The sequence below is a fragment of the Podarcis muralis genome, chromosome 7 (assembly GCF_964188315.1).
Source record: "Podarcis muralis chromosome 7, rPodMur119.hap1.1, whole genome shotgun sequence".
Taxonomy (NCBI): Eukaryota; Metazoa; Chordata; class Lepidosauria; order Squamata; family Lacertidae; genus Podarcis; species Podarcis muralis.
The window spans coordinates 82,556,373-82,577,527 of NC_135661.1; the positions used below are offsets into that span (position 1 = coordinate 82,556,373).

At 46.1% G+C, this 21,155-nt stretch overlaps 1 long non-coding RNA gene across 1 annotated transcript; it reads left to right on the forward strand.

Moving 5' to 3' along the window:
* The first annotated feature begins 8,039 nt into the window (after positions 1 to 8,039).
* Positions 8,040 to 15,277, forward strand: LOC114602831 (uncharacterized). The gene is made up of 3 exons (XR_003707998.2): positions 8,040 to 8,102; positions 10,933 to 11,025; positions 15,151 to 15,277. It is a non-coding gene; the product is annotated as an uncharacterized LOC114602831 (long non-coding RNA).
* Positions 15,278 to 21,155: the final 5,878 nt, after the last annotated feature.

A 21,155-nucleotide genomic window follows, 5' to 3' on the forward strand; every position in this document is an offset into this window, starting at 1 on the left:
CGCGTGTATTCGGAACATCCGCCCACCTCTCCTCTACTTTGGGGGCTTGTTGTGCTTGACCTTGCTGTGCCATCGTGTGTCATCTGTTGTTGGGACAGGGGGACAGCAGGAATTTTCCCCACTTGGCTGATTGACTGTTGCCATTTAGGTTTCGCCTGCCGCATAGCAAATCGTCACAACTTGTTAGGTTGCGGATAGGCTCTGGTTCAGGTGATAGGGATGGGCGAACACTCTCGCCATCCCTATGTAAAGAGTATTCAGTTAAAGGAATCCAGGGACTCGAGGGTTTGGTCAACCCCTGAGAGGGGGTTGTGCCCGTGCCGGAGTCCAGGGGGACATTTGGGTGGCGGAGTTAGCCTGTGGCCGGCTTTCCGCTTATCCAGGTGTTCATCCTTGGCTGACCTATGCTGGTACCCAGGGTCAGCGCTACCTGCATGGCAGGGAGCTATTCGAACCAGAGCCTATGCCACCAGGCACTTTCTGTAATCAATAAAGTTGTGGCCTAAATTCTGCCAAAAACCAAACCAAAATTTTGAGTCAAGTGTGAATTTATTTAGGGAGGAGGTTTCTGGGTCTGAACACGCAAAAGTTACCACATGCTCACAGCTGATTATAACAGCATGGTAAAATCTGCCTCTTCTAATGGATGACTGTTTTCAGCTCGAGGTGTGTGGACAGCAATTTGTCAGGCAAACATTAAGAATCTGTAAAGTCCAGTTCTTCAGCCTACAAATCCCTAGATCTTTATTTATATAAAATAATCCTTATCGTGTTCTACCTCCCTAAGGAGATCAGAGTGGTATACACTCAATCCAGTATAACAATGTAAGCAAGTGATAGAAAACAACAGAACTCACAGCAGCCCAAATAAGTATGAGGGCCAAAAGACCTGATTAAAAAGAAAAAAATTAAGCCAACCTCCTAAGGGCAAACAGTGAATGATCACCTTACGGGTAGAACATAACCATCAGAGTTGGTGGCCACTGACAGCGTTATCTCAATGAATTTGCCTAATTCTCTTTTAAAGTCATTCAAGTTGGTGGCCATCAAAGGACTGAGGGGGGCATAGAAAATAGCATATTAAACATTGCCATCTTTTGGATACCTGGAAGGAAGGCAAGGAAGGCCTCTGTCGAAGATCTTGATTCTCGGGAAGGATTATATGGAGGGACAGAAGACTTAGTTATACAGCTGCAAATAAAACTTTTAAAGCATGCATCCTCAAACTCAGCCCTCCTATGTTTTTGGGACTACAATTCCCATCATCCCTGACCACTGGTCCTGTTAGCTAGGGATGATGGGAGTTGTAGTCCCCAAAAAGCTGGAGGGCCGAGTTTGGGGATGCCTGTTTTAAAGTGTGTTGTAAAGTGCAATATACAGATGTGAAACTAGATGGCGACATTGAGCTATGGCAAATTCAATGTATTTTTCATAACATTTTTTTTAAAAAGCATTTTCACAACCTTTTTTATATGTGTGTGTAGATTCCACCAGAGGGACGCAGGTGGCGCTGTGGGTTAAACCACAGAGCCTAGGACTTGCCGATCAGAAGGTCGGCGGTTCGAATCCCTGCGACGGGGTGAGCTCCCGTTGCTCGGTCCCTGCTCCTGCCCACCTAGCAGTTCGAAAGCACGTCAAAGTGCAAGTAGATAAATAGGTACCGCTCTGGCAGGAAGGTAAACGGCGTTTCTGTGCGCTGCTCTGGCTCGCCAGAAGCGGCTTAGTCATGCTGGCCATATGACCCGGAAGCTGTACGCTGGCTCCCTCCGCCAGTAAAGCGAGATGAGAGCGCAACCCCAGAGTCAGCCACGACTGGACCTAATGGTCAGGGGTCCCTTTACCTTAGATTCCACCAGAGTCCTCCAGGTTACCTGGCCCCCCAACCAATTTCAGGCTTTATGGGTCAAGGCAGGTTCATTGACCTGTACTTGGAAGCAGATAAGCAGCCAATGCAGCTGGGCGGGGGGGGGGAGGACTAACAACAGCTGTATATTTTATTTTGCACTATATAGTCATCAGTTTCTAGAATGCTTACTATAAAGCACCTCAAAGCACGTTGGCTGGCATCCATCTGTCTTTTGAGACCATGGAGGAGTGCGCCTTTGGGGGTGAAGTCAAAGCATTGGAAGGTTACAGTGCCTGGTCTGGCTGTAGAGAGGGATGCAGGAGAGTCATGTTTTGTTGCGGCTGGGGCAGAGGAAGCGCTTTACAATCATAAGAATCAAAATGTTAAAACATACTGTTACACGCCACCCCAGCCTCCAAGCATAGTGGGATTCCAGGGGTCCAGGCGCTTATCCGAGGTCTGTGTTTCCTTCAGAAATGAGGCACAGAGTCAACTGTTATGGTGTCTTTATGACATATGGTTTATTTACACATATATACAACCTGAGCCTAGGGACGTGGGTGGCGCTGTGGGTAAAAGCCTCAGCGCCTAGGGCTTGCCGATCGAAAGGTCGGCGGTTCGAATCCCCACGGCGGGGTGCGCTCCCGCTGCTCGGTCCCAGCGCCTGCCAACCTAGCAGTTCGAAAGCACCCCCAGGTGCAAGTAGATAAATAGGGACCGCTTACTGGTGGGAAGGTAAACGGCGTTTCCGTGTCCTGCGCTGGCTCGCCAGATGCAGCTTTGTCACGCTGGCCATGTGACCCAGAAGTGTCTCCGGACAGCGCTGGCCCCCGGCCTCTTGAGTGAGATGGGCACACAACCCTAGAGTCTGTCAAGACTGGCCCGTACGGGCAGGGGTACCTTTACCTTTACCTTACAACCTGAACCTACGGTGGAGGAATTCAGAGCTTGACACCTCAAGCAGGTCCTGTTTCTCCCATGGATGCAATGTTGGATTCAAACTGCTAGCCCGCATTGTGCTCTGACCCCGCTTTCTCCAGCTCGCAAAACATTTACAAAATGCAGCTACCAGTATTTTTCCTCCCATTTACAGCAGGCCAACTCCAATCCTGAAACTCGCCCCCCCCCCAAAAAAAACATCTGTCCTAAGTCTTTTGCTAACTACCCAGAGCACAGTGCAAGACTCAACCCATCTGCTGGCTGGCACACAGTTTTAGCTTTGCTGGTAGCTTCCCTTCCTGTCTTTGTTGGCTTAATGACTCTGCCTATTCCCTTCCTTTGTTCTCCTTGAGGGTTCCTTCACCAGGCGATTTCCTGCACAAACAGAAAAACTGGTTTGGCCTGTATTTTGGCACTTTGCTAAATCCAGCACCTGGCAACCTATTTCAATACTCCAAGCATCGATTAAATCATAACATCTACCAAACCCAGAAATTATGGGTGCCTGTTACCCACAAACTCATAACATCACCCACCCAGGAACCAAACATCTGTCTGAGATGCACCACACACAGCTCCCCTATGGAAAAGTAACAGAAAAGTTACAAAAGGCATTTAGAACACACATCATCAAAAACATATCGTAACACAACATCACTTTTATCCCAACCTAACACAGCAACGGGTGGCGCTGTGGGTAAAAGCCTCAGCGCCTAGGGCTTGCCGAAGTGTCTGCGGACAGCGCTGGCCCCCGGCCCTTGAGTGAGATGGGCGCACAACCCCAGAGTCTGTCAAGACCGGCCCGTACGGGCAGGGGTACCTTTACCTTTACCTTTTTAACACAGCAACAGCTTATTCCTGTTTAGCAATATCCAGTCCCTTGTGAACTCTTCAAGCCACCCTGTTCCCCATGGTGCACACTCCCAGTCACTTCTGCCCAAGATAATGGGTTTCCGACACGTTTAAGTCAAGATGTAAGCCTCAGTGGCAGAGCTGTATCGCCCAAAGGCCTTTGTTCATTCTTTCCCGTTTTTGTGCCTGTTACGGAAATTACTGGGGGGGGGGGCACATCTTTAAAGTTAAATATTACAAATATTATGCCTGAATGTATCCTTTCAACTTGACAGCTCAGGGAAGTTACCTAGCTGAAAAAAATAATATAAAATCATCTCCTTTCCCATTTTCCCCTTGAAAAAGGACTCCAGGAAGTTCCCAGAGGTGACAATTGCTGGGCTCATTGTTAGCCAAAGGAAGCCAAATCTCATCACCTGACTCGCCTCAGGCTCCAGACATGCAAAGGAACTTCTATTGTACTTTTGGGTGGTGGGTACTTAAGACATATTTGTCTATGCTAATCTTATACCTGAGTCTTGCCCTGCTTTGTCTGCTTATGCTAATCTTGTACCAAGGACTTGTCTGGACATGTTTGCCAAGGTCAACCCCTCCCCTTTTGTGACATGTCAGTGATGTAGCAATGATGCTGTACGAACTGTATTCTGGGAAATGGTGGGAAAGTTTTAAAAGTCTTTGTCACCCCATCCTCGGGGTTCAAATTTGCTCTTTGAACCTATTGCGCAATAAACTTTGGTCTACAGCTATTTGCTCCGGTTGGTGGCTGGAATCCTTCCTTTATTCCGCAGGGACCCGTGGGCTCTGCCCAACGAGCTGGGTGACTGAGCAGCCTCGCACCTAGATTTTTTCCTTAACAGTGCCCTTGTAGCACACTCATGGGTTTCAAACAAACACACAGTTACCCAAACAATCATCACAATCATTTCTTTTTCCCCTTGGGCGACTGCAGCACAAGGTTCCTTTCAAACACAAACACACACACACACCATGTTCTTAAAACCATTAAACAGTTCTCACCACTTAACAACCTGCAAAAAGCACAGATCAACAGCATTTTTAAACCATTGCTAAAACTTGCAGGAAAAATCCCTGTAGCAAAAGTAAACAGCCTCCCCACCAAAAAATACAAACACAACCCTCCCCCCCCCTACACACACACATTAGGCAGCGGCCTATGTTATTTTCATTTTGGGATTTTCACAGAGTTCTCCTTTCCTGCAGATTAAGCAGCTACTTCAGGAAAAATCACAGGTTTAATCATTTTGGAGCCACCCCAGTTGTGGATCAGTCTCTGCAGCTGCTTCAAGACAAAACTCCACAATCCAATTTGCTTTCTCACTGGCACACTGGGGGTCCTCTAAATCTTTTTCTCTCTTGGTCCGGTCCACTTCATTCCCCGATCCAAACTGCAACGACTGTTTGCTGACCAAGATGGGAATGTTCTGAAATGCCATAGTTACTGGATGGAAGCCTGTGCTATAGAGCTTTTTTTGCTGGTGTCCAGCAGGGCAATGGGCTTCACTATGGTGGCCAAATGTCTACTTTCTTAGTAGCATGACAAATAAGTTAGTTTTGCAAACATTCTGTTCTGCTGTAATTAGTTGCTTTTTCTACATAGTCCACACACAATCTAGATGCGTTGCATTTCTCCTTGCCTGCTAAAAACCACTTATTGAGAATGGTTTCAATCTGAGAATAAAGCAGGTTGGTTCTGCAGTACCGTGCAGTGCCATATAACCATACAATTGTAAAGTAGGAAATTGTGTCCGTTTGTAGATGGTTCCAGCAATTGTGGAGGGGGGGTGTAACCACACCTGCCTAATTCCGTTGTGGGTGGACTAATAACCAAGATTGCAGTCACCGCTTCCTCCATCATTCACCTGGGCCATGTGCAGGGAGGAAGAGGAGTGGATAATCCTATTACAAGGGGAGGGGTTTATAATGTGTTTCAGCTAATCACACCCCACTCTTGTGCATGGCAGGATCTAGAATCAATTTTGATTGAAAGCAGCATGTTGAAGATGAGCATGAATAGATCCAGATTGAGATGAACTATATTTTTCTGCTCCAAACAGGTTAGTGTGTCCGCAGCCTGACTATGCTATAGTTAATGACAGCCTACCTGGCAATAATTATTTGGCAGTGGGTGACTGAGCAGATCTTACTCTGTGCACAGGAAATACTCATTAGGGACCAGGCTCCTCCTTTTCTGCTGGTTATCTGGGCAGTCCGAGATCTTTCCTCATCCAAACCATCTGCTGCCTGTACCCAGAAGCTGGCTTTGATCACATCCACACTATAAATGTAAAACACTAATACAGTAGCGCTTGAACAGTCATGGCACTAAAACAAGTGTTTGTCATAAATATTTATCATATTCTGGTTGCCTAGGAAAAAGTACTCGTTGCAGCATTAGAAGTGCTCACGATGACTTGGGCTGACTGCTAGAAGTGTAAGTGGCTTATGTTCATAGATGAGCGACTAAATCTCTGTCACAAACTACTTTTGGGATGAATTCCAGAGAGGCAACTCCATTCGTCAAGGGTCCTTGTGGCACCTCAGTGACTAACAGTTTTATTCAATGAATTATTTACTTATGAGGAATATTTATAGCCCGTCCTTTAGCGGATGCCAGGATGGGGTGCAAAATACAGAACGCAGTCACATAAAATAAAAATACAAACCACTGAAAACCAGTTTAAACAATAAGAACACACACACACACACAATACCATGAAAATGCCTTTGCAAATAAGTAAATCTCTTACTTATAAGAGCCAGTGTGGAGTAGTGGTTGGAGACCAGGGTTTGAATACCCCCCCCCTGCCTTGGTCATGAAGGTCACTGGATGACCTTTGGGCCAGTCACTGCCTCTCAGCCTAACCTACCTCACAGGGTTGTTCTGGGGATTAAACGAGGAGGGGGAGAACCAGTGTTCGCCACCTTGAGTTCCTTAGAGAAAAAAGGTGGGATAGACAGTGGTACCTTGGGTTAAGTACTTAATTCGTTTTGGAGGTCCGTTCTTAACCTGAAACGGTTCTTAACCCGAAGCACCACTTTAGCTAACGGGGCCTCCTGCTGCTGCCGTGCCGCCGGAGCACATTTTCTGTTCTCATCCTGAGGCAAAGTTCTTAACCCGAGGTACTATTTCTGGGTTAGCGGAGTCTGTAACCTGAAGCGTATGTAACCTGAAGCGTGTGTAACCCGAGGTACCACTGTACATGCAATAGATAAATGAATAAATAAAACTTGGCACCAAAATGATGGAAAGTGTCAGCAAAGCACCACTACAGAGAGGGCTCTTTCTTGCTTCATCACCTAATGAGACTACCCCACACACAGTGGAATGCAAAGGAGAGCTTTCTCTGCACATCTTACAGCACGAGTAGGATGAAACGGTGAGAGGATCTCCTTACTATGCCACAATCCATCCAGGTTAGTCTTTGCAACACCGTAAGGCTGTTTGTTGTTTACATCTTAGGGATGCAGTTCCTCTCCAGTTCTCCACCCCCTTAAGGATTCCGCTGCTGCTTTGACTTCCTTTGAATTCCAAGCAGATAGGTTTGTTTTTATTCTGAACTGGCGGGCCTGTGAGAGCATCATCACAATGATATGCAGAGTGTCACCATGTGGGTTAAAGCAATCACTTTTCCTGGGCCATCATCTCTTGGGAAGAAATACAAAGCAGTTGTGGTAGGCTGGAGCGGCTTAAATTTCCAACTCATACCACCCATATTAATTAACAATGTACATATTCCAGTCTAGTGAGATAGGCAATCAGTTAATAAGCCTTCGCCACATGAAAGAAGCATGCACAATAGTGTTGTGACTTTTTTTAAAAAAATAAAACTGTTGCTGTCTATCTATTTTGCTCTGATGTGGTGATTCCTTTATCTTTTTTAAACACATTGATTCCCAAACTTTCCCCCCTCATAAACCACTTTAAAGTTGCTAAGCATCTTAAAGGGGGACCGCTGACCATTGGGTCCAGTCGTGACCAACTCTGGGGGTTGCAGTGCTCATCTTGCTTTATTGGCCAAAGGAGCCAGCATACAGCTTCTGGGTCATGTGGCCAGCATGACTAAGCCACTTCTGGCGAACCAGGGCAGCGCACGGAAACACTGTTTACCTTCCCGCCAGAGCGGTACCTATTTATCTACTTGCACTTTGACGTGCTTTTGAACTGCTAGGTTGGCAGGAGCAAGGACGGAGCAACTGGAGCTCACCTGGTCGCAGGGATTCGAACTGCCGACCTTCTGATCAGCAAGTCCTAGGCTCTGTGGTTTAACCCACAGCGCTACCCGCATCCGCTAAGCATCTTAGCAGATCACTAAGTGACTTCTCGGCCTATTGTAGCAACTGTTGTACTAGATGGTGCATGATTATTAATTGCATTTTTTTTACAGGTATGCTGTGGACCAGCTGAATGAAGCTTGTGACCGGGATCTTGACTCCGCTATTAACGGTAGATGAATCTCAAGGGGTGTCCATTCCTGTTGTGTTGGTTGAGTTTTAGCTAGTAAAGCTCAAGGATGTGGACAAGCTGTCAGGGCAACTACTTGTATTCTGGACCCTTGCCCCTCTTGGCTGATACAAACTAGCAGGGAGGGGACAGCTGGCTGGGCCAGGGAGGTGATGAATATTGCCTTGCAAGAGGGGGTGGTCCCTGTCCGCTTGAAGGAGCCCGTGGCAAAACCACTCCTCAAGAAACTCTCCCTGGATTTGGAAACTTAAGTAACTACCAGCCAATCTCCCCTTCCTGGGCAAGGTTCTTGAGCAGGTAGTCATGGACCAAGTCTAGGCACTCTTGGAGGAAACAGATTTTCTAGATCCATTTCAGTTGGGGTTTGCGCCGGGTTTCGGCACAGAAACTGCTTTGGTCAGCCTGTATGATGAGCTCTTTTGGGAGAGAGACGGGGAAATGTGCCGCTGTTATTTTTTATATATATAATTTTTATTTATACCCTGCCCTTCCCAGTTCAGAAAACTGGGCTCAGGGCGGCTAACAACAAATTTAAAACACTTAATTGATGCAACATAAAAACAGCATAAAATACAGTATAAAACGTGAATAACAATAAATTCAGAATTCAAAAATCAATTTAGGGGGGAAATCCATCCAATAAACATTAGATGATCACCAGGGCTAGCTGGCTAAATTAGTCCTATTTGGGCCAGCGAGGAGACCGGGGGGAATTAGCTGTGGGATCCCAGAGCGGGATCCCCTTCATAAAAAGGGGAGGGGGAGGGAAGGAAGGAAGGGGAATAAAAGATCAGGCTAAGTTCAAATTGAAAGCCAGGCGGAATAGCTCTGTCTTACAGGCCCTGCAGAAGGAAGTTAAATCCTGCAGGGCCCTGGTCTCATGGGACAAAGCATTCCACCATTTCTTCCATTTCTTCCATTCCATTTCTTCAACATCTCAGCAGCTTTTGATCTCATCGACCATGGTATCCTCTGGAGCAGCTGTCTGAGTTGGGGGTGAGCTTTGTGGTGGTTCTGGTCCTCTTTGGATGGCCATTCCAAGAGGGTGATGCTTCAGAAGTGCTCTTCGGCCTTGTAGATCCTTCAGTGTGGGGTTCCTCAGCGTTCAGTTTTATCTCCTATACTGTTCAACATCTATATGAAATTGCTGAGTGGGATTATCCAGAGTATGTGGTCAGCAATACGGTGATAACACACAGCTCTACTTCTCCTTTACATCTACAGGTGGGGCAGTACTGGGTTGATGTCTTGCCTGAGTAATGGACTGGATGAGAGCCAACAAACTGAAGCTCAATCCAGATAAAACTGAGGCACTCTTAGTGGGTGGTTCCCTAGACCGGATGCATGAGAGGTTGCGAGCTCTTGAGGGGGTTACACTCCCTCTGAAGGAGTTGGCCAGGTGGTTTACCAGGACAAGATAGTTTGAGCAGATGACACCGATCCTGGCCTGACAGCACTGGCTGCCAATTAGTTTCCGGGCCCAATTCAAAGTGCTCGTTGTGACCTATAAAGCCTTAAATGGCTCAGGGCTGCAATTCCTTAAGGACCACCTCTCTCCATATGATCCTTCCTGGACCATGAGATCATCATCTGAGCCCCTTCTGAGAGGTGCAGAGGGTGGCAGCACAAGAATGGGCCTTTTCGGTGGTGGCTCCTCGTCTGTGGAATGCTTTACCAAGGGATGTTTGCCTGGCACCTTCATTATGCATCTTTAGGTGCTGGCAAAAACGTTTCTCTTCAACCAGGCGTTTGGCTTATTAACGTTCTATGGTTTTTTGAAATCTGTTTGTGGGATGGGGGGCATTATTGGTTTGTTTCTGTTCTATTGTGCGTTTTGTGTTATTATTTTCTATTTTTACGTTTTGAACCGCCCTGTGATCTTCAGGTGAAGGGCAGTACAGTGGTACCTTGGTTTAAGAACAGCTTAGTTTATGAACAACTTGAATTAAGAACACTGGAAACCCGGAAGTAGGTGTTTTGGTTTGTGAACTTTGCCTTGGAATAAGAACATGTTTCGCTTCCTGTTGAGTGTGTTCCATTTGTAAATTAAGTCCCCCACTGCTATGGGAAACCACGCCTTGGTTTAAGAACACTTTGGTTTAAGAACGGACTTCCAGAACAGATTAAGTTTGTAAACCAAGGTACCACTGTATACAAATTTAATAAATAATAACATAAAGTTCTTCCATTGCACTAGATTGACAGAGCACTTCAATCCTTTTTAATTTTGCAAACCTAAATTTCCAATATGTGCTTGATTCTCTCCTGCAAAATAGTGATAGTCTGGACGCATCCTTAGTTTATATATATTTGTTTGTTGTCTTAAGAGGATTTCTCTCTCTCTCTGAAAGGCAGGATATCATTTTTGCTAAATAAACAAAGCATTGTCGGGACTATGCATGATTAGCATTAATAAGATATTTGTCACACTCCTACTCGGAGCCAAGAACTGACAAAACATTTCCATGACTAGCATTATCTGCAATCCTTGCAATGCCTTTTCTCCCTGGAAACACTTCCCCTTTCCCTTTGTCACGTGTTTTCATTAGTTTAGTCAAGGTCTGCATTTCATCATTCTGTATCAGAGTTTGTTGCATCTGTTAGCCTTTTGGAACTCCTTGCCTTAGGCAGGTGCCTTTACTCTATAACTTTAGACGACTGCAGAAAACCGTTTTGTTTTTTTCAGCAAGCCTACCCACACATAAAATTCAGTTACGGTATCTATATTTGTTTTGTTTTATTAGAAGTTCTACTCATTTTATCTGCGTTTTATTAATAGTTTGTGTTTATTTGGGTTTGTTTCTTTTAACAGCCATGGATTTTAGCCGTGTTCTGCGAACAATTCCATCATGTACGCTGCTCAGAGAGCTTTGCGATTAAGAAGTCGACAAATATTTCTAATTAAGTGAGTTTTATTTAAGTATTTTATTCCATTCATGAATCGTCGGCTACACTAGTCCCTCATCTGCCGTTTTTGTCAATTATCAGGACTGGAGCTCAAAGTGGGATTTGAACTGACAGGGTCATGAGAAGGTCAAGCAGTGATTTAGCCTGTCCACTAGCGCCACTACTGAGCACCAGCCAAGTCAGGGATGTACTACAAGACAATTAAACACACAGCAAAAAACCATTTTTAATTTCACAGGCCAGAGCAGGTCACATGAGAATCCATCAGGAAATCTGCCGTTGAACAAGCCATATGCCCAGTGGTGGCCAAAGTCTGTGGCAAGTGTGCCACAACAAGTCAAGCACAAAGCATGAGATTGTGCCACTCAAGGGCACACTACAGTGTCCAGTCCTCTCTGGTGTCCTGTGTACACACTCCTTGTCAGGGAACTGCCACCGGAAGGACAGGAGGTGGAAGGGCTCACAGAGGTTGAGAGAGACTTAGCAGCTGAAGAGGGAACCAGCAGGGGGAGAGAAGGAGCTCCAAGGGAAAGTGAGTCGGAGGGATGGCTCAGGGACACTTCCAGCGAAAACAGTGGGGAGGTTTCAGGACCTCCTATAGGGACACCCACTCCTCGCCGGAAACTGTCGCGCCGAGAGTCCAGAAGACGTGTTTCCGTTAAGGAACTTTTATGCTGGAAGAGATTCCGTAAGCGTCCACTGTCGGATTCTGCTAGCGACTGACGGAGCCATGCCCAAGGGGCTCCGTTACCGGCAGAGTTTTGCGGGCTTAGCCAAACTCTGAGGGACCAGGATTTTACGCACAAGCAGCTCATCATCCCATCACACTCCTGTTTACTCTTTGTGGAGAGATTAGATGACGCCAGCTATTTCACAAGCATTTATGCGGGGAGGTTAGATGATGTCGCACCAAGCATTGTCTCACACTTTCCAGTGCCATTTTCCAATCACTTTTCTTATCAGAAAAAGTCCAATCTGTTGGAACAGCCCCAATTATCAGCTTTAATTGTGTAGCCTGAGTTCACCAGGATGTGATTGAATACCACCAAAACATAGTGACGCTCTGGAAGCTCCCTGAGTGAATCAACTAGCCATTACACTTGGAGACACATGAATCTGTTCTGAAAATTCATTTTATGAATAGCAACCTCGGAGGCTGCATTCAGGAGCAGTGAAAATGAAAGGTGAGGGGCTGCTTAACCATTTCCACCATTTGTTCATGCACAATGATTCTTTCCTACACTACTTTTCTCTCAGCAGCTGGAGAGTGGTGGTGAGATAAGGTTTATTCTGTATCTTTAAAATGTGAGGCAGCAGGTTCTGAGTGAAAAAAATGCCAGAAAGGAAAATTGCTAAGCAGTCCCTCCAACCTATGCTGCAAACGCCAAGGTTGTTATTCAGTTATTTTTTTAAAAAAAAAAGCAAACAAGACTGGAGTTTGATGAATACATCTCCTATGTAATGTCTAGTCTAGTAGGGGGAAATATTTCTGGGTGCTTTGATCAGGGAAGCTTTCCTATAAATTACATCAAGCAAACACAAAGTGAACATCAGCACTTCCTGACCCTCTCAAGTGTCCCTATTTTCCAGGGATTTCCCTGATTTAGAGAAGCTTGTCCTGGTTTCTGGTTTGATGCTGGAATGCCCTGCTTTTCCTTAAAGGTAAAGGTAAAGGTAAAGGGACCATTAGGTCCAGTCGTGGACAACTCTGGGGTTGCGGTGCTCAACTCGCTTTATTGGCCGAGGTACAGCTTCCGGGTCATTTGGCCAGCATGACTAAGCCGCTTCTGGCGAACCAGAGCAGCGCACGGAAAGGCCGTTTACCTTCCCGCCAGAGCGGTACCTATTTATCTACTTGCACTTTGACATGCTTTTGAACTGCTAGGTTGGCAGGAGCAGGGACCAAGCAACGGGGCTCACCCCGTCGCGGGGATTCGAACTACCGACCTTCTGATTGGCAAGTCCTAGGCTCTGTGGTTTAACCCACAGCTTTTCCTTAGGACATTCCTATTTTCATCGGAAAAATCCTTGAGGGTATGCACTTCCTTATTGTGAAATCCTATGAACAGCAGGTGGCCCTGATTATATAATATATGCAGGTGAAACAGACTGAATCACCTGCATATAATACACTCCACACACATCCTCATCTCTGACTGGGCACACCTCAGTCACTGCACTTGCAACACACTCTAATCTCCTGAGTGGAGCACACACAGCTTATTCATAAAGCAGAGATAAGGAACTGGGTCCAGCGACATATCGCCCAACAGCTGTGGGTCAATTTGGCAGGAGGCGGGGCTCCCTACCTGTCAGTCACTGGATGTTGCCCTGGTGTCAGGTGAAGTGTTTTCCTTTGCAGACCGGCTTGAAAAACCCTTCCTTTGCCCTTGGTGTTTGAAATCAACATGTGCAGCTGATATGCGGCAGGTGCTGCAAACCTCATGGTTTGTTTTCAAACTTCAAGAGCAAAAGAAGTGTTTCCCTTTACATTTCTCTTGCCCATGCTTCAGAACCAGATGATTCCAGCAGAGCCACCTCCTTTGCAGTTGTGTCTTCACCTGCCCCACACCTGGTGTCACACATACCTGGTAATGGCAGGTATGTGGGCAGGCTGGCACGGTTTGGGGAGAACTGCCTTGTGAGCCTAATTAGGATACCTGCCGGACTTAATTTGCCTTGGGGGGACTGGATGTTCCCCAGCACTGTTGTAAAACCTATGTTTCATACTCAGACATTTCAATTCCTGACAACTCCACCTGATAGATCTCTGCAATGCGGGTTGGAAAGTCTACCTGGGACAGTCATGCCAATCAGAACACACAATACTATGCTAGACAGAACAATGTCCTGATTGGTGTAATGACAGCCCCCCTCCCAAGCAAGCAGCCTTATTTTTCCAGAGTTGGTGTGCTAAGAGGGCCTTGTACCCCCACCCCCACCCCGCAAACAAGAAAAAGAGTTTTTTAAGGTTTCTGCTTTGCTTTTCAGGTTCTGGGATGCTCCCACGAGATCTTGCAGGGTCATGCAAGTTCCTGCAAGAGCATCCCAGAGTCTGGCAAGCAAGGCAAAGAGCTTAAAAGCTCCTTCCGCACTGGGAAAACCCTTTGCCAAAAGAGCTTTTAAGCTCTCCACCTTCCAGCATTTAAATTGTTTGATTTCAGCCCACCAGCCTCCAACTAGGTAATTTGAAAATGCACAAGTTAAATGCGGTTGTACAGTGGTACCTCGGGTTACATACACTTCAGGTTACATACGCTTCAGGTTACAGACTCCGCTAACCCAGAAATAGTACCTCGGGTTAAGAACTTTTCTTCAGGGTGAGAACAGAAATCGTGCTCTGGCGGCGCAGCAGCAGCAGGAGGCCCCATTAAGAATGGACCTCCGGAACGAATTAAGTACTTAACCCGAGGTACCACTGTACTCCTGCCCACCTAGCAGTTCGAAAGCACCCCTAAGTGCAAGTAGATAAATAGGGACCGCTTACCTAGCGGGAAGGTAAACGGCGTTTCTGTGTGCGGCGCTGGTGCTGGCTCGCCAGTGCAGCTTCGTCACGCTGGCCATGTGACCCGGAAGTGTCTCCGGACAGCGCCGGCTCCCGGCCTCTAGAGCGAGATGAGTGCGCAACCCTAGAGTCGGTCACGACTGGCCCGTACGGGCAGGGGTACCTTTACCACTGTACTGGATTGTTAATTTGCAAGTAAGCAAGCCATGCTAGTATCCATCAGGATCAGTTCTCCCAGTCACCTGTAAAGCATTCTCCTTTGCTGGCCAAACAGTCAAAGCTAGAGTCGACAGATGCCAAAAAATGAACAGGGTTCCTGCACCTTTAATAGTGATATGGATGGGGCTCCTTCACCTTTAATTGTCACATAGAAGATATAATTTTATCCAGTGCAGTTCGTCATGCACTATATACCTGCTGGAACTCTCTCTTCTACATGACTAGTGAACATGCCCTCTTTGTCTCCTGGCCACCCTATTCAAAACCTCCTTAAGCTCTCCCCTACTTCTCCAGCCAGACGAGGCTCTCTCGTTCATTGTAGTAGTCGCTACCATAGATTTCTAAATGAATCAAATATTACAAAAACAGCATCCATCTCCACTTGTCTCTCCTCCATAGGAAGCCAAACCCAAGTAGTGTTTTCTCACAAGATCTCACATCTCAGGAAAGTGGGGAGAGCATGTAACAGTATTCAAATCCGACTGGGCCAAATCTGCAAGCAATTGCGATGCAGTGACAAGCCTCAGGAAAGGTAATTTGCTTAAAGACAATGGACGATTCTAAGATTATAAGAACTGTTTGGGATTTTATTAGCATGATTTATGTTTCCATTGAAGGATCCATCAAGTGGGTGTGTCTGATGCTTGAACTCCTAAGTCAATTTTAAAAGATGAATTGCAGACTTGCCCTAAAGGAAACAATCTAATGAGCTGTGTTTTACTTAATTGGATTTACAGTACAGTCTTCCATGTGTGTACTCAGAAGCAAGCACCATTGAGTTCAATGGAGCTTATATCCAGGTATATATCCTTAGGATTACACCCTAATTCATATTAACTGAGGCAGTGATGAGGGACCTGTGTATACCCCACAAGTGTCCCAGAAGAAAGAGACATCCTATTTATTTTTAATCATGAGAGAATGGTGGCCGTTTTGCTTGCTGTGACCTCGCTCAATTTCCGCCCGGGAAAAAAAGTGAAATTGCATGAGATCACAGTACCCCAAACTGTTGCGATAAAAAAGTTGAATCTGGCGTCCTGGATTTTGGCTTCAAAGTGTTGGAGGGTATGCCTGTGAACATCAGATACTTTTGGACCCAACTCCCACCAATCCCAAACAGCATGGCCAACAGCCAGGGAAGGTGGGAGTGGCTGTCCCCCAATATCTGGAAGGCCACAGGTTTCCCCATCCCTGAGTTAAGAGGCAGCCAAATCTCAAGAGTACAAAGGCCTGGAAGCTCTGTAATACTACATCCAGAATCAGAGGCAGCATGAGTCTGAATACTGGTAGCTGAAGCTCACAAATAGGGGAGTGCTATGGTACATCACACTGGTAAAATTGGGGAAAATGTATAAAACTGGAAACAAAGCATGCTGGAAATGTAAGCAGAAGGGTGGGGACCTTTACCATATGTGGTGGGTTTGTGAGGAAATGAAAAAAAATTGGGAGCTTATATATAACGAATTAAAGAAAATTTTCAGATATACTTTTTCAAAAAAACCGGAAGCATTTTTGTTAGGAATAATAGGTGACGAAATTAAAAAGGAAGATCAGAGATTGTTTCAATATGCAACGGTGGCGGCCAGGGTATTGATAGCTCAAAAATGGAAATCAGCAGAGATCCCTACGCTTATGGATTGGCAAGTAAAATTATTTGAATACGCAGAATTAGCAAGAATGACACATAAAATTAGACACCAAGAAGGTACAAAGTTTATTGAAGAATGGAGTAAATTTGTGACATATATTGAAAGTAATTGTAGAAATTTAAAAACTACAGTAGGTTTAACATAAACCTTGTGATGTGTACATAATTGGAACAGAAACTGTAAGAGTAGAAGTATACCAAGAAAACCGCAACGGGATAGGAAGGAAGTCGAGGCGTGATCTAACGCAATGTAAATAAGATGATGGTACCAAAGAATGATTGTTAAAAGTGTTTGTTTTAGTTTCTGACTGTTTGTTTTGGTTTGTTTTCTGTTTAACTGAAAATCTCAATAAACATAATTTTAAAAATAAAAAAAAACAAATAGGGGAGTGCTATTGCTGTTGTGTCTCACTCCCCTCTAATTGTCTCTTGAGCCCACAGACTGCAGCAAACAGAGGCAAGGATGTTGTGTGGCTCGGCACAGGTTATTCCCCAACTAACCCAGCAAGGAAATCGTTTTTCTGGGAACCCTAAGTCACACACCACACAAGTCCCTCCCAGCTAGCCGCTGGTGTTCTTCCTTGCTTCAGCCTGAAAGCACACCCATTCCGGTGCATGAACCCAAGGCTCTTTCTCAACCACCCAGTGACTCCCCAAGCCAACGTTATCCTGGTGTCTAAGAAATGGGCAGGTAGGAAGAGTATGCAAGAGGAAGGGAGAAGGTGACAAAGAGAGATTATGGGCACAGTAATTACACATAATAGCATTCCACACATTAGCATCAGGAAAATAAAGTAATTTTAAGAGATTAATTCCTGAATGATGCCTGAGCATCCTTTTAGGAGCATCCTATCATCCTCGCTGCAATGTTAACTGCTTCATTGCCCAGAGGACTGGCACATTTTGATTTTAAAGGAAATTAAGCTAGTCAGATGCAAGGCCTAAAAAGACAAAGTGGCCCCGTGCTTATTTAGTAGATGCCAAATGCTCACTTGTAATGTGGCTGTATGCAACATATCTTCTCCTCCTCCTCCTCCTCCTTCTTTCTTCTTCTTTTTCTATTTATATACCGCCCTTTATCCTACAATCCCAGGGCGGTGTACAACATTTTAAAATCTGGGCATTTCAGCTAGAGTAGTCCAGCAAACAGAAAGATGTATTTGGATGCAGTTTCTGTCTCAGCGCTGCCACTGGCTCAAAATCTATGTGGCCTTGGTCAAGACATTCTGTAATAGTTCCCTGTATAAAATGGGGGGATCAGGCTTTCTCTACACACACAGCAGAACCAGTGAAGGCCGTGAATGTCCTGTGTGAGTGCCTGGCGGCTAACAGATTGAGGTTGAATCCTGACAAGACAGAAGTACTGTTTGGGGGGGACAGGGGGTGAGTGGGGGACTCCCTGGTTCTGAATGGGGCAACTGTGCCCCCTGAAGGACCAGGTGCACAGCCTATGAGCCATTTTGGACTCACAGCTGTCCATGGAGGCGCAGGTTAATTCTGTGTCCAGGGCGGCTGTCTACCAGCTCCATCTGGTATGCAGGCTGTGATCCTACCTGCCCAAGGACTGTCTCGCCAGAGTGGTGCATGCTCTAGTACTGCAATGCGCTCTACGTGGGGCTACCTTTGAAGGTGACCCGGAAACTGCAATTAATCCAGAATGCAGCAGCTAGACTGGTGACTGGGAGTGGCCGCCGGGACCATACAGTAGAACACCGGTCCTGAGAGATATGCATTGGCTCCCAGTATGTTTCCGAGCACAGTTCAAAGTGTTGGTGCTGACCTTTAAAGCCCTAAACGGCCTCGGCCCAGTATACCTGAAGGAACGTCTCCACCCCCATCGTTCAGCCCGGACACTGAGATCCAGCTCCGAGGGCCTTCTGGCGGTTCCCTCATTGCGAGAAGTGAGGTTACAGGGAACCAGACAGAGGTTTGAAATGCTGTCCAGTTGTTTGCAAACATATGGAGGAAACCTGCTCCTTGATCTCAGGAACCATCATGCAATATTTAAGATCAATGCAGTTTTGAGAGATTCAGTTTGCTATATTGATAAATTGTGTCCAAACACAGATGAAAACTAGCTCCTTAGTCGAGTGCAAAATTTAGTTACGATATCTTAACAGGTGTTTAAATTCATAGTAAGTGTTAACTGTCAAAGTTATCCAGAACTCTTAACCAGGCCACATAATAAGCAAAACAGGGGCAGGAAGGAGTAAGAAAAAACGTTGATTATTGTTGGAGCCATTTTATTTATTTGCTTATTCATATCCCACCATTTGTCTCCAAGACACACAGAGCCAGCATTTTGTCACAGTCTCTGTTCGGTGCTTTGCAGATTTCTAGCTGTGTCTATGAGAGTTCTGCACACTATTTCATAACGTTTTGTTTGGGCTAATAAAAGTTCCCCCCTAAAGCAGATTTTGGAATTTTCCAAATGATAACACCTTCAGGAGTGAGGAAGCTGTCGTTTTTCCAGATGCCGTTGGACTAGAACTCATCTCCGACTACTGGCACTGCTGGCTGGGGCTGACAGGAGCTGGGAAGTGACAAGTTCCCCATCCATGACTAGACAAACTGTAAGTGGGTTTTGCAATCTCTGAATGTGACAAAGCAACAACCCTGCAAGCTCTGGCTGAACTCTTCCACCCACTTTGACTGTTGTGTATCTCCACCCAAGGCAGTAAGTTTGTGTACCCACTTCCCTCTATGGCTTAATCATTAAGACACATTAAAAAAACTTATTTGTTACATGAAGAGGTGTTAAAGCGACAAGGCAAGGAATGGATGCCAAACGGTTTAAGAACAGCCCTGTTTAAGAACGATTCGGTTTACAAACTCCGCAAAACCGAAAATAGTGTGCCGGTTTGAGAACTTTACCTTGGTCTAAGAATGGAATCTGAATGGTGGCAGGGCACCGGCGGTGAGAGGCCTCATTAGAGAAAGCGCACCTCGGTTTAAGAACAGTTTCAGTTTAAGAATGGACTTCCGGAACGGATTAAGTTCATAAACCAAGGTACCACTGTACTAAAAATCAGTTACCGTATTTTTCGCTCTATAACACGCAGATTTTTTCTCCTAAAAAGGAAGGGGAAATATCTGTGCGTGTTATAGAGCGAATGTGTGGTCCCTGGAGCCAAAAAATCAAGCAAAAGTCAAACCGCGAGTCATGGAGAAGGGAAACCTGAAAAGAGGAAGTGGCAGCTTTCCTGCATTCTGCCTCAGGGTCTTACTGCCCACCCTCCTATGTTTCGTTGCTGTGATTGCTGAAACGGAACAAAGAGCAGGGAAAGCCCCTCCCCTCCAGGCAAGCAGAGTGTCGCTCTTTCTAATTCCTCTCTGTGCTCTGGTGCTGCTGGGGGAGAGGGAGAGAGAGTGGGGGAGGGAGAGGGAGAGTGGGGGAGGGAGAGGGAGAAAGAGGGGGGAGGGAGAGAGAGAGAGAGAGAGAGAGAGAGAGAGAGAGAGAGAGAGAGAGAGAGATGGCTGGCTTGGGGGGGAACTTTTGCCTTTCTTTCCTCCCACTGGTTAAATCCCTCTCCAGCATTCTTAGCCAGCTGCTTCTCTGCCCTCTCATGTCCCTTTTTTGTTTTTCCTTCGCTCCCCACTTAAAATGTGGTTACAAAGCATAGATCAACATGGATCCTCAGGATCTTTGCATTGGGTCACCCCAAATTCACCATCAGATCACATAGCATGTCCATGGCTACAGCCTGCACCAAAAAAATCACGCACCCACTGTTGCCTGGGGCTGCAATGGTGCAAAAACGTGGTTAAAAAGCATGGATCCACATGGATCCTCAGGATCTTTGCATTGGGTCACCCCAAATTCACCATCAGATCACATAGCATGTCCATGGCTACAGCCTGCACCAAAAAAAGCACGCACCCACTGTTGCCTGGGGCTGCAATGGTGCAAAAATGTGGTTACAAAGCATGGATCCACAGGGATTCTCAGGATCTTTGCATTGGGTCACCCCAAATTCACCATCAGATCACATAGCATGTCCATGGCTACAGCCTGCACCAAAAAAATCACGCACCCACTGTTGCCTGGGGCTTCAATGGTGCAAAAACATGGTTAAAAAGCATGGATCCACATGGATCCTCAGGATCTTTGCATTGGGTCACCCCAAATTCACCATCAGATAACATAGCATGTCCATGGCTACAGCCTGCACCAAAAAAAGCACGCACCCACTGTTGCCTGGGGCTGCAATGGTGCAAAAATGTGATTACAAAGCATGGATCCACAGGGATTCTCAGGATCTTTGCATTGGGTCACCCCAAATTCACCATCAGATCACATGTCTGTGGCCACAGCATGAAGCACAAAAATGATACATCCACTGTTTCATTCAGAATGTTTTTTCCCTTGTTTTCCTCCTCTAAAAACGATGTGCGTGTTATGGTCAGGTGCGTGTTATAGAGCGAAAAATACGGTAAATAATGGATTAAAGGTAAATGGACCCCTGACCATTAGGTCCAGTCGTGGATGATTCTGGGGTTGCGGCGCTCATCTTGCTTTATTGGCCGAGGGAGCAGGCATACAGCTTCCGGGTCATGTGGCCAGCATGACTAAGACGCTTCTGGCGAACCAGAGCAGCGCACGGAAACACCGTTTACCTTCCCGCCAGAGCGGTACCTATTTATCTACTTGCACTTTGGTGTGCTTTTGAACTGCTAGGTGGGCAGGAGCAGGGACCGAGCAATGGGAGCGCACCCCGTCACAGGATTCGAACTGCTGACCTTCTGATCAGCAAGT